Raw genomic sequence first — 14,194 nt, forward strand, 5'->3', positions numbered from 1 at the left:
TAAGGTAATGAAAATTCATGTAAAGAGCTCAAGTACCCAAAAAAATGTTGACTGCTAATTGTATTGCTAATACTATGGGCCACATTCACTCTTCTTTATTCTGAATTTTCATGGGGTAAATATATTACAATCCTTAGCAATCTTATGGTTATAATTTGGCACTGTAGACTATTAAATAAATTATATTTAACAAACTATAATTATACACACACACACACACACACACATATAACCACCTCTGGAAGATAAAAATTGTGTTTCCACCCCTAGTACTCTAGTACTTGCAAGCATTTGTCACAAATTTTGTCAGCTACCTATCTGCTATGGCCTATCAAACAGAATCCACACTGTGCATGATCTGAAACTCTGGTATGTGTTTGAGAACTTCCTGGGCCAGTTCCTTGGGGGTGAAATTTACGGCATCGACATGGTAGTTCCTCATGGAGAGGGACTATGCTGGGCACTTCATGACATCTAAGGTGGCCCTGAGGAAGTCACTGGGTGCACATCATTAGGAGCCTTGCATTGAATTTCAGGTCACACTTCAATTTGCCATGCTTTACAAGAATTAAAATACACACACACACACACACACACACACATACATGCACACGCGCACACACACACACACACACACACACACACACACACACCCCTAGATGCACATATATATGTCTTTGAGGTCAAGACTCCTTTGGCTTTATCTTTTCCAAGCACTGTGTTAAGCCTATACAGAATGTGAATTTATTGCATGATGAATAAATTTATGCCAGATAGAATGACACACTTTGATCCATTAGACTTGCTTTAAGAAAACTCTGCAAGCTGCAGAACTGGTATTTCTGGAATCCATTTAGGGGTGACTGTGAATTGGGTCAAAGGGAATTAAACAGATGGAATTATCTGGTTTCATTTGAGTGAGCTGAGAAAATAGAGATAGCACAGCTTTGGTTTCCATAGTCAGCAGCATATAACCTTTCATTTAATATTGGACCAAATATAGATAATCAAGACCAATTTATATTATCAAAAGTCATTTCAAATACTAGTAAATACTAAACCCACATACCACTGGCCTTGAAAGCTTATATTGTGGAAGAAGAAATTCAAATTGCTTTGTGTGTGCTTTAAATATTGTCTAACAGCTAGCTTATTTGTTTATGTGCCTTTTTTCATCACATCCATTAGTTTAAATATTACATGGTTGCACAAATTAAACTGATACAGGCATTCAGTTAGAAACCTGGAGGCAAGTTTCTGACCTAAAAAGCACACAGATTTGGTAGACTGACAGATCTGGGCTCAAATCCAGATTCATTCACTTGCTAAATTTGTGCCTTTGAGCAAATTATATAATTTTCTGAATCTCAGTTTCTCATTGTCTAAAATGGGGTAATATTTGCCTCAGAATTATTTGGTGATTAAATAAGTTTATATAGTACCTTCTACACAGAAATCACCAGTCCCTTGCCCATACTATTTTAAAGCAGTCGGTATAAATGGTTACAATAAAAAAATAGAAATTTACTAATTAGAAAATACTACAAAATTATCCAAGTTAAAAATAATGTCTGATGTCCAACTAATTTTCATTGACTGTTCCATTGTGGCAAGCTTTGACCAGGACTATGTTAAAATGTCAGGAACAATAGAAGCCAATTTGCCAAAAGGATGTAAGAAGTTACTTAGATTTTCCTCCTTGCTATTAAGTTTTCCTACGTCCCAAGTATATGAATGTTGAGTGTTCTTTTTTATTTTCTTGTTTTTAAATTGTCTCTCAAAATGATTTGGAGACTTACTGAACAACATAAGTTAAAAGACACTTAAAAACATTAGGTTAGGGGCACCTGGGTGGCTCAGTCGGTTAAGCGTCCAACTTTGGCTCAGGTCATGATCTCACGGTTCATGGTTCGAGCCCCGTGTCGGGCTCTGTGCTGACAGCTCAGAGCCTGGAACCTTCTTCAGATTCTGTGTCTCCCTCTCTCCCTAACCCTCCCTTGCTCACACACACTCTTTGTCTCTCTCAGAAATAAATAAAAACATTAAAAAAAAATTTTTTAAACCATTAGGTTGAACAATACTAAGACAACAACTTCAAGTCAAGTGGTTTCTGCATAAATTTATATTAGTGTTTTGAAATGGAGATTTAAGAAATAACCTAAATAATTGATTCAAAATAAATCATTTTTTCCGTCATCTTTGTAATCACTCCCTGGCAAATGGCTTTAAATTGCTTGCATTTCTCTCCCTTTCTGTCATTTCCTGACAAGGCCACAATACTAGTTAAAACTTAAGCCCAAATATTCACCTACTTTACACCTAACATAGGGCTGCTGACAGGGAGAAAAGACTTCAAATGGTAAGTAACCTTACTTCATGATCATAAATATCAAGTGAATATATGATGGAAACTGACCACCTTATAGCCTTTATTTAACATATTAGTATTCCCTTACATAAAGATAACTATTTCATATAAATGTTTTTATTCAAACCTTCAAAATACTCCCCCAGCCCAGTGGCTCACCCCATCATCCCTAACTACCATCACTACATACACATGAGCATATAACCCAGAGACAGAGTAGCACACAAACTCTGAGAACATCTTCATCTTCTTCCCACCAAATCTACTTTCTAACACCTTCTCTCCAGTTACAAAGGGTAAAATGTGCCTACTCATAACCAAAGTCAAATCCTTTCCTGTGGGTCTGGATCTCAATTCCCTCTCACATCCTTAAGGACTTTGCTCTTGCAATCATAATTTATCTCTTGAATTATTAGTTTTCTTTTTTATTACATTTTGTCCTTAGCATGCAGACATACTCTAGTATATTCCATCCTAAAGATTCCACACTTAATCTCATATCTTATATGTTGACTCTCACTTATAGAAATTATTTCCAAAGAGTTGTTTGTATTCACTCTCTTCAAATTGTATAACATTTTCTTTTTTCAACGTGTCCAGTGGTATATTAGTGCCCACTCTTCTGGTGAAATAGGTCTCATCAAAGTCATACAATGAACTTGTGTGCCACAAAATATAATAGATACTTTTTTGTTCTTGGCTTCCCCCCATTCTTAATAACTTCCAACATAATTGATCAGTCTTTCTTGAAATATTCTCTTGAATTTTAAGACAATCAGCTCTTCCTACTTGTCCATACTGATACCATCTTTTTCTATCTCCTCTGTTGACCATCCTCCCTTGCTCAAGCTATATGTCTTTTTGGCTCCTGGGCTTCATGTAGGCCAATTTTTTTTTTTTTTTTGTATCTATATTGAATCTCTGCCTAAGTACAACTATTCTATAGTAGACAATTTTATAAGTACTCTGAAAGAAGTATGAACAGTAGAGTAAGGATATTATCATAAGACAGATGTTTCTCGTGGCTCAACCGGTTAAGTAGTGACTTCAGCTCAGGTCATGATCTCGAGGTCCATGAGTGTGAGCCCCGGCTGGGCTCTGTGCTAACAGCTCAGAGCTTGGAGCCTGCTTCAGATTCTGTGTCTCCCTCTATCTCTGCCTCTCCCCAACTCAAGTTTTGTCTCTCTTCTGTCTCAAAAATAAATAAACATTAAAAAATAAATAAATAAATAAATAAATAAATAAATAAATAAATAAAGTAGATATTTCTCCAATTACTGCCTTCAAATATCAACTATTGAATATACTATAGTAGTGTCTAGAGAGCAGTGAACACACCTTTCCAGTCACTTTCAGCTATTTTACTATTCATCCAAATTAACTTTAAAATTGGATCTCAAATCCAATTTTATAATTGTTTTCTACCTGTCTTAAAACTTCTGGGGTGAAGGATATATCTAGTAGCACTTTAGTGGCTCTTAGGAAACATGGAATATGCCTAGCACCTATTATTTCAACTTTGGAACTTTGGTCATTTATCTGGACAGCAGGATAGGAAAGCATGGGGCATCTTGCTACACACTTATATCCAATGGCCTTCCTGACATTTCCTCTTGGCTTTATAATGGGGGTCAAAATAGAACTCTTAATTTCCCAGTCCCTCTCACAAACTTGTTTCTCTGTCAGTCTTTTATATCTCATTACATGTCACTATTATTTATGAAATTGGTTATGACGAAAACATAAGAGTTATCTTTGATTCTTCATTACCTTTCACCCACTGTTCCTCCAATCCAACAACAAGTCTGTCATCTTCATTTTTAATTATGTATCTCAAACTCATGTATGTTGTTTCGATCTCCAGGGTTACCAGAGTCCACAGCCCCATTTTTTATGCGACTGTTGCAATAGCCCACTAACTGGTCTCTCACTTCCATTCTTGTTCCTGGAATCCATTTACTGCATTCTAGGGAGAGTAATATCTTCAGTGTGAATCTAATTGCCACTCCCCTCTCATAAACTTCAATGGTTGCCTGTTACATTCTGAACAAAATGGAAACTCCTCACCATCCCCAAAAGACCTTCCGTGAGACAGTCTCACACGTCTTCTCTCTGTTGTTTGAAAATAAGGGAGTTTTAACTTGGAGCCATAGTACTTGCCAGCCTCTCCTTGCAGAGGAGACCATGTGTATTCATAGCAGTCTCCTTTGGTCTCTCTCTCTCTTAATGATTGGAATATTTTTCTAGTAGCAGGTTAAGACTAGTTAGAAAGGCTTAGATAAAGGTAAGATTTGGATAGACTTATTGATTCAAAACTCAACCCTAACTTTGACTCAGAAACACTGTAGGGAATGTCTTTAAGAGAAACTAATGGGGAGATACTTAATTCTCCTTTTTGTAACCAAGAAAAACATATTTCCTTAAATAACAAACTACAAGAATTGTTAGATTGTAGAAAATATTCCACTGATAGACTTCATCTTTCTTTAAATATTGATCCAGGTGAAAATCAATGTTTTTTTATTTGAAATTTGGTAGTTAAAAAGTCAAGCTTAGGATACAGTCTTTTAAGAGCTATAGAAAATCACAGAAGCCAATGTTTTACTAAGTTGGTAACTATAACTGGATAATAAGTTATATGTAACTATAACTGGATAGTATCCCAAAGTTATCGTGATAGAAGTTTAAACTGAAACTAAGACCCTGATCCCTTATTTCTCAGTCACTAGTTCATTTTCTGACACTTGATTTTGAAAGTTCAGGGGGTTTTTTGTTCGTTTGTTTTTTGTGTGTGTTTGTTTGGTTTTGTTTTTATAAAGTGACTACTTTAGGCTTTTTCTTCTAGATTTGTTTGATTACACTGAAAGAATCCTCTATTGGTACTCTGAAAACTGATCCAAAAGTTAAATTATGAATTATTGGAATAAACTTCAATGCTTTGGTAATTAGGTATGAAAGAATACATAGATGCAAATAATAAATACAAAATAAAAAATATTTATATACTTAAAAATTATCTCAGTCAGGTTTAAAGCTATCTTTCCCTTTTTTTCTCTCCTTTTATCCCTCTTACCAATGTCTCATGGATATTTTGATACTACCTGGAAAATATCATTACTTTTATCTTTATATTTCCATTTCCATAGTTACAATTCTAATTAAAACTCTCATTATTTTTTGCTTGAGCTATTTCTGTAATGTCCTAAGATTAACGTAACATAGGAGGTGATGTTTCTTCATTGTTTAAGATTGACTCTGCCATGCACATCTACTATAGCCTCCTTGGAGTTCTAGAAAATTGGTGCATTAATTTGTTCAGTTAATTAGCACATCCTAGTGAGCTCTATCCCTGAGATGGGCACTATACACATGGAGGTCAACTCACTATCCAGCCAAGTGACAGATATTAATATAGCTTAGGAGCTGCTAGAAATGTAACTCATAGAAATATGGCTTCATTGCTCTAAGAACCAGAATAAAAACAAATTCTTCCAAAAGTATTGAAGAAATTTCACTGAGAAGGTGACATTTTAGGTGGATCTCAAAGACGCAGGAGACACACCAGATTTAATGTTTGAAAGCTTCTCCTGAACTGAAAGTTTCAAGATGAGTCATTCAAAACTTGTTAGCAGTCTGAAAAGTTGTGAGGTTAGGATACTGGGAATGCAGGTTAATTGCGGAAAGTAAAGTGATGTGACTCTAAAACCTAACATGGCATACATAGCCAGAAGGCTTTTTATTTTCTGGCTGACTTAAGAGATGCCTTTATCTTTCTATATAATCTCCATTTGCATCCATCCAAAATCTATCTTTTTGGTCAAAAAAGATTGAAGAATGCCTGATGAAAAGTATCGGAGGAAAGTCTGGAAAAGAGGGAACAACAGATTATGGAGGCTTATATTTCTTTTTCTGAGATAATATAGGTTTCATTCTTTAAACAAGAGTTTCAAATAGCCAACTTTATGAAGGATGAGAAGGTCAACTTAGTGGAAAAGCTAAGGTTAACTGATGGAGACTGACAGTGAGAAATTTTGGGAGCTCATGGTTTTGCGAAGGTCTAAATTAAGGCAATGAAAAAGGAAAGATTAAAAGAAGCAAAATTCAAGAGTGATTTCTGAGGCCAGAGAAGATGTAAAATCTACAGACCTTGTCAACTGAATGAGGAAGCTGAATCTAAGATCAAAACAAGTTTTATAGATGATAAGCCCTTGGGTTAATAAGAAGAACATATTTAGAAAATAGTAACACAAGAAGTGAAAGAAAGTGATTTACTTGAAGACTGGGGGAAGGAGGTGGAGAACAGATACAGTTTTAGTCAAGTATAAACTAGATGTTTTTTATTAGGCAAGATTTAAAAACACCCCACCAGGAAATGTATTTTTTTGTTAAAAATAAATCTTTAAACATTATTAGAACTATTAATAATGCATGCAATATTTTGGACATTACTAAACATGAAATTCTAAGTTTCAGCCAAATTTAAATAAAATTATCAATCAAATTAGCTTTATTATTGTTCTAAACTTCTTGAAAATTATATCACTGGTTTATTAATTTTGTGAATTCATTCTTAGGAGTCCTACTTGTATTCTGAATTCATGTTTCTTCTGGAATATGCACATCAAGTAACTACGAAGATTCATTAGTGAATCTTCACTGATCAGTATGAGTTTGTAACTGTTCTCTGTTAAGAGAGTAAATTTCAGTTATTTGGACTAAATAACTTCAAGCTCAAAATGACCTTGGGGCTTGAAGCTATTTCTAAGTAATATCTTAAGTGACCCTTAAACTATGTTTAGTTTGTTCTGATTCAAGTTTGCTTGAGGTTGAAATACAGCAAAAATAGACATTTCTGTCTTTTTTTTTTCTTCCAATGTCAAATTAGAAGAAAACCTGTTAGAAGTCTAGGTATCTAGCTTATTTTAGAAGCATTCTCAGAATAATCCCTTACATCAAACTGTTATTTGATGATCATCTACTACTCTAAAAATGACTGAAAAGTCCATGCCTATGGAACTTACAAAACATCAAGGTAATTTCACCTTTTCCAAAGCTGTCTGTACAACTTTATGAAGTTCATCATTCTATCTTTGGGGAAAATATACAGTGGGACAAGCTGAAGAAATAAATCATTTGTAGTAACATTAACAGGCCATTCCTAACAATCACCAAAATTATTCTTAGATGTAGGCACTCGTGAATTTCTTTTAGCTATTATTTTGCACCACGGAATGAAGGGGTTACATACCAAATGCCTGAAAATCTCAACTCCAAGTACAATGTTGCTTGTGAGCCAGGACTTGCAGATAAATTCTGGCTGTTTGTTAAAATTAGCTCTAATCTAGCTCTGAATTTCCTTTCTTCCAGGTGTTCAACAGCATAATTATCTACTTTGCACAGAACTCCATGTTAACAACTTTAAGTATATGTGTATGTATATTTACATATATATATATAATTTATTCATTTATTAAATCATATATACATTTTAAAATCACGGTAAAAAAAGAGACTCCCATATAGAACAGAGAGACATAACAGCTATTCCTGAGAAGTTTATTATCTAGTAGTAGACAGAGGGTTAAAAAACACCAACATTGAATAGCTTAGAAGTGGTGGAAAGAAATGAAAAAGTGATCAAATTTGACACCACTCCCTCCCCCACAAAAAGTCCTTAGGAAGGACAGAGTAATCAGTTTGCTTAATTAAGAAACATTTTAAAAATTAAGAAAAAAGTCAAAGGTGATATTTTTTAAAGTAACATGCATTACTCTTACCTGGCTAAAATTTTATTCATTCTTTTTTTGCAGACAATGGAGAAAATATTAGAAAACAGAAATATAATCAAAAGTCATTTATAATACTACTAACTAAAGATAATAAGCACACATCCTTGTGTTTCTTTTCAGCTCTTGCTCCTACAATTATCTAATTCTACAAATTTACTGTCTTCATCTCTGACAGGATACTGTGGTATGCCATCCAGATGCCCTTAAGCCCTGAGGCATTCTTGCTTCTACTGTTGGGAGGGTTGGAACCACAGGCCCATAGCTGAGTGGCTCTTTCAGAGTCACCCTCAGCTGAAAATATGCCTGTAAGAATGAATCCCCTTTTCCAAATGCCTTGTAGTTGAACTCTTTCCTCAGCTCAGTTCTGCTTCATTTCCTTAAAGGTATTGATCCCAAGGGCACTCCTTACAAAGCTTCCTGCAAGCAAATATCTATCTCAGAATCTTGTTTTCCAGGAATCCCCATTGAAAACCCTATTCAAATGATTTTTTAATCAGTTTCCCCTCACGTGAAAATATGCATTACCAACTCAGCATTACTAATTGAAACTGATGTATAAAATATTTTCAGGGACTTCATGCTCTTTCATCCTATGAACATATTTACTTAACATTCCCTATTACTTAACAATTAAGAAAAAGAATTCAGAAGATACAAGAGAGTTGCAGGAAGGGAAGCATCAGACATGAAGTCTGGCAGGTTAATTGGCCAAGTGTAGGATAGAAATGCACATTTACCTTGACAAGAGAAGAGAGTCTAAAGAGCAAGAATGGTAAGGTAAGAAATGCAATTGACAATGGAGTCCTGAAAGCCACGGTAAAAAGTTAGAGTTAGAATCATGAAGGGTAAGAAGATTATTTGATTAAAAAAAAAAAAGCATTGGGGGAAAGTTATTCTAGAAGGTCCATGGGAATTAAGTACAGTGGAGAAAACCTGGAGGCAAGGAAGTGACTAGGTCTCTAGCTCTCTTCCTCAGGTGGAAGAGAGACCAGATGCCCGGGATAAAATGTTGGCTATTAAGTTGGAAAGGGAGGCCGAAGAAACATAATAGACACCTCCCCCCCCCCACCAAAATGTCAAGGCTTAGTGATGGATTGGATCTAGTGAGAAAAATAGAAAGGGAAAGGGAAAATGATGATAAAATATTTAGCCTGGGGGACGAGAGGAAGATGAAGCTTTTAATGGTTGGTAGTGAAATTCAGAAAGGGTGACTGTGGGTAGCAGAAGCTGATTAACTTACAATCCGATAGGTTAAATTCTTGGTGTAAGGATTTGCAAGGGAAGATAATGGGGGGGGGGGGGAGGACAAATATATGTTTTCTTATCTGTGTAAGATGTGCAAAAAACTCAAAAAATATTTAATTGTAGCAAAGTGGAAAACAAAGTCATGTCATAGCAACTGGTACATATAGGTATGCACAAGACTGGAGTTTGCTCAAAAAAGCAATCAGCATATTAACAGCAAGAAGTCATACCTATTTAAACAAATTGTGTGTGTGTGTGTGTGTGTGTGTGTGTGTACATATATCCTCTAATAATATAATTATACTTTCTTTTACAACCTTGAAAACTAAGTATAGAATATTACATTTCTTGGGACAATAAGCAGATCTCCTATTTATAGAGAAATAAGTATATTACTTAATCAATACTAAATTTTCTCACAATAATAAAAGCTTAGACAAATTTTATAACTGGACCAGTTTTGCCACATTTGGATGTAATTCATAACATATTGATATTAAATATAAGAAGCTAAGGATTATTAGATGAATGAAAAAGATAATTAAAGTTGTTTTGAAGAAATAGCTTAGAATGTTAAATTCTTGATACATTTCTCATTTTTAAACTATTTTGACAATAGAGCATAAGTGCTAATTGGTAATTTATTAATACAATCCACTTATCTCTGATCCTCATCCCAATTTGCCTACAGTCTATTCATTCTTTACCTCCATAGTGTTCTTGTATAATACATGCAGTTCTGGCCTTCCAGGCTGATGTTGGTTGCCTAAGAAGCTATTTGAGAGCCCTTTGTTTCTTCCCTTGCTTCAAAACCCCATTGAAATGAGGGTAACATTTAGGGGCCAGGAGCACAATCTTTCAATGGCTCAAAGCCACAGGTATGATGCCAAAGTTATACCAGTTTCCCTGCAGCCTTAGTGACTCTAAGGGATCTTACACTGTACAAAGAAATAGAAAAAAACCTTTCACAGGCTGCCTTACATTTTGCAATCTTGCTTCTTAAAGCCTCTCTTTACCCTCACAAAGTAATACCTATAAAAAAGCTTCCTTTTTTTTTTTTTCCCATAAGGCCCTGATGCAAGTTCATAATATCTAAAACAATTACTGTGGTATCCAGCCCATGATTTCCTCTCTGTTGCATGTACCTCTTAGCTCTTTCCTCCCCAATATCCTTAATACAAAGGATTCAGAGGGGTGACACCAGCAACATGGTTGAAGAAGACATGTATCCCCTTCTTTGTATCCCCACTCAGCAACAATTTGGCATCCATTCATGGACAAAGTGTCTTTGTGGGAGCTTTTGTTTTTTCCCCATCAAGTAATTTGCTTACCCTTCATTATTCTATATCTAGCCACTTTATTCTTACATGTAATAGAAGTTTGCAAAAGGATTACATGATGTCCAGGAAATTCAGGGGCCCATGAACTGGCTGCAGCAAGTTTCCTTGGATGTGATATTTATGACAATTCTTCTCAGTCTGCATACACATAGAGCTAATCCTCGGAGTAATCATACATACCCATGTATCAATTATTTGTTATGAACAGAAAGCCTAGATGGTCCAGGACACACCAAAAGTAAGAGAAAGAAGAACCCTTTTCTTCATGCCACCTGAGTGTCTTAACCTGTGACAGCCTTTAAGCTGTTTAGAACCAGGTTGGCCTTTGAAACTAATCTTCGGACACCTTTGAGACAAGTTGCCCTTTCTCCTCATTCCCTGTTATACATTTCTGCTAGTACTTGTGAATATGTTGCTTCCCCAAAGTTCCCTCTTGGGGAAGTAATCAGGAAAACTATAATTTCAGGAAGGAAATCACAAGGACAAGATACAAAGGAACGAAGGACAAGATACAAAGTGAGTTGTCTTTTTTTCTTTTTTGTTTCTTTTTTTTTTTCCTCCCTGAGGTCATAATTTGGACTATGAAGCTGGTTTTACCTGTTCATCATGTTATCAAGGAATCTTGGCTGAAAGATGCTCTTTAAAGACGTGGAGTGTTGGACTGGATGTCGAGACGTTTGTATTCGGGTTTCTTTGGTGCTACTGTTTGAAAATACAAAGACATCCTGACTTTGCCATATTTTTTTATTTTAATGTAGAATGAATGATCTCTGAGTCCTCTCAGAGAATATTGTGTGACTGAACTGGAACTTCCTTTCGAAATATTTAGAATTATCACTCAAAGTTGCATGCCTAAAATAGTTTTTTAATACAGCTATTTTTACTCTTTTATAGCTGCTGTGTTATTACACTTGTGGACACCAATAGCTGTTACTTTTTATTTTTTACTTGAAGTATAGTTGACACACAAACTCATCTTCATGTGATGCAGGAGGGTTTTGAGAAACACTGCTGGTAAGTGACCCTCTACCCCTGATTGGAAACTTCAGGACAGAAGACTTGCTGCTTCTTTAGGAAATGAATCTGTAGGGAACAAAAAAAGATATGCTTTACAAGTAAGGAGTTCACTGTTCTAGAAGACTGAAAATGAAAGTAGATAATTATAATATGTGGGGAAAAAAGAAAGTACTAAACAAATTCCTAACCTGCTTGTCAAAGGATCTAAATAAAATTTAAAAATTAACATCTGTACTTTCAAAATTAAAGCAACTCAAACTTGATGAAGAATACACTTTTTATTTAAATAAAACTAAACCACAGGGTAATTTTAAATAACAGGTTTTGCTACTTTATTTCAAAATGATTGCACGTAGAAATATTCAATGAATTCATAATTTCAAAAGACATTTCTATTCTGACAAGCAATAATAAATTAAAGATTTCAAATGTTACTTTGTATACGATGGGTTATCTAATAAACAGCTGATGACTTAACTCTGATAATGACTGGATGGTTAACAGTAATGATTTAAAAAGATATGATGATGTAAAATAATATTAATAATGTTTCATTTCTTTTTTCTATTATTCAAAAATCAGAGAATTATTATCATATGTAGCATCTTTCTTTGAAAATTATCAAAGTACAATAAAAGAAGTGTTTTTTAATTTATATTTTCGAATAATTTTTGATAATGCACATATGAGTAAATGTAACACAACTGCAAGTTGCGTAGAATAAACAGGAAAACTCCAGTGTCCAGTTATTACAAGATGGAAAATAGTCATTAATGAGTAATACAGAAGAATGAACAAAACCCATACTGTAATATTTGTAAATAGCTTTTAATTTACTTCATATATCAGTTTCTATGTTAACTCTATTAATGATATATTTATTTTTATATTGAGGACTTAATTTATCTCAAAACACCTATAGTCTGCCTTAAAATATCTTGCATTAAAAAAATCCCTTCCATTATAAGCAAGGGCTCATTCCTGACATAGATAAAGGTAGCTTTTGTATTTATCAGCCAGTCAGTTAAAAAAATCAAATAAGCAACTCAAAATGTGCAAAGAAAGTTTATTTTTACTGTAATCAATAACAAGAAGAAATTTAATTTCAAGCCTTTACCTGCATTCATCCAGCATCTTATATACCTTATTTCATATAATTCTCACAACATCTTTATAGGAAAACACACATTAATGGTCAGTGTTACAAAGAAAATAAATGAGTGGGGGCAAGATGAAACTTGCCCATAGTCCTGGAGTCCTGAGGATTCAAACCTACGTGTACATAATTCCACAGTCAGTGTGTCCAACTTCTGCCTATTGGCTGTCCATGCAATCCCACCTTCCTGCCAGAAGACTGCATCCTAAATCTCACCCGTGAGGTTTTTACGACTCTCCGGCCATATTTCCAGAGACGCCAGATCTGGATGAGCAGTGCATACCATCTAGCCTAATGGCATCATCTTACAATATAAAATAAAGTTTCTACAACAATGTGGCCAATATCTCCTCCATATCATTCCTCCTTACATCTCTGTTTTTTCTTTTCCAATGAACAGCATAACACTCTCCTTTGGATGGGGAGATAGCACCGATGCCATGTGTGAGGAAAACACCAATTTTCTTCCTCCTTAGGAAGGACTACCACAAGATATATCGCATCAATAGGTCTGAATAGATAACCTATTCCAGAACTGAAATACAGCTTATTTTTTACAGGCAAGACTACCTTCAGATTTGAGAGAGGTAAAAATATGTGATGAGAGTGTGGTGGTAACAAGAGAAAGAAAAATTGAAAAAGATTTGGTCTAACTTGCTTCCCCCTGTTTGCAGCTGCATTTATTAATTTTCAATAGTTACCATTATAACTGCTCTGGTGACAACAGTAATAACTTGTCTCACTGAAATCTTTAGGACAGAAAAGGTTGCTTTGCCAAACTAAGCAATTCTGCATTTCCCATAATGCAGGTTAACTCTCTAATAATTGGTATATCATCACCAGTTATGCTCCTTGAAGACACATATTTCAAAGTTCCTTTTCCACACCACATAGGAAATATCATTAATGCTTGAGACTGATATTTTTTCCAAATTACATTTTTCAGTTTTGTTTTCAAAAGAAAATGTGTATGGGGTGCCTGAGTGGATCAGTCAATTAAGCTTCCAACTCTTTATTTTGGCTCAGGTCATGATCTCACGGTTCATGTGATCAAACCCCACATAGGGCTCCACACTGAGAGCAAGGAGCCTGCTTGGGATTCTCTTTATCCCTCTCTCTCTCTCTGCCCCTCTTCCATGTGCACTCACACTCTCTCTCAAAAAAATAAAAATAAAATAAAGAAGATGTGTATATGTGTGTGTTTTCTTCATTTTCTCTTGCATGAATAGCAATTCCTAGCAGAGTAAGAGTAATATTTCAACAGTTTTGTTCGTTCTAT

The 14,194-nt window shown here is 34.9% G+C and overlaps 1 long non-coding RNA gene across 2 annotated transcripts in view; it reads left to right on the forward strand.

The window, feature by feature from the left end:
* LOC120248267 overlaps window positions 1-13,237 on the forward strand; it is a 31,016-nt gene extending 17,779 nt beyond the window's left edge. The window contains exons 5-7 of one of the 2 annotated variants that reach the window (XR_005532539.1): window positions 7,736-7,798; window positions 11,209-11,258; window positions 13,054-13,237. This is a non-coding gene — a long non-coding RNA (uncharacterized LOC120248267). The remainder of the gene's footprint in view (window positions 1-7,735; window positions 7,799-11,208; window positions 11,259-13,053) is intronic. The other variant, XR_005532540.1, reaches the window with a different exon arrangement.
* Window positions 13,238-14,194: the final 957 nt, after the last annotated feature.

Source organism: Hyaena hyaena, unplaced genomic scaffold (assembly GCF_003009895.1).
Source record: "Hyaena hyaena isolate Hyena2069 unplaced genomic scaffold, ASM300989v1 scaffold_574, whole genome shotgun sequence".
In the NCBI taxonomy this organism is placed as follows: Eukaryota; Metazoa; Chordata; class Mammalia; order Carnivora; family Hyaenidae; genus Hyaena; species Hyaena hyaena.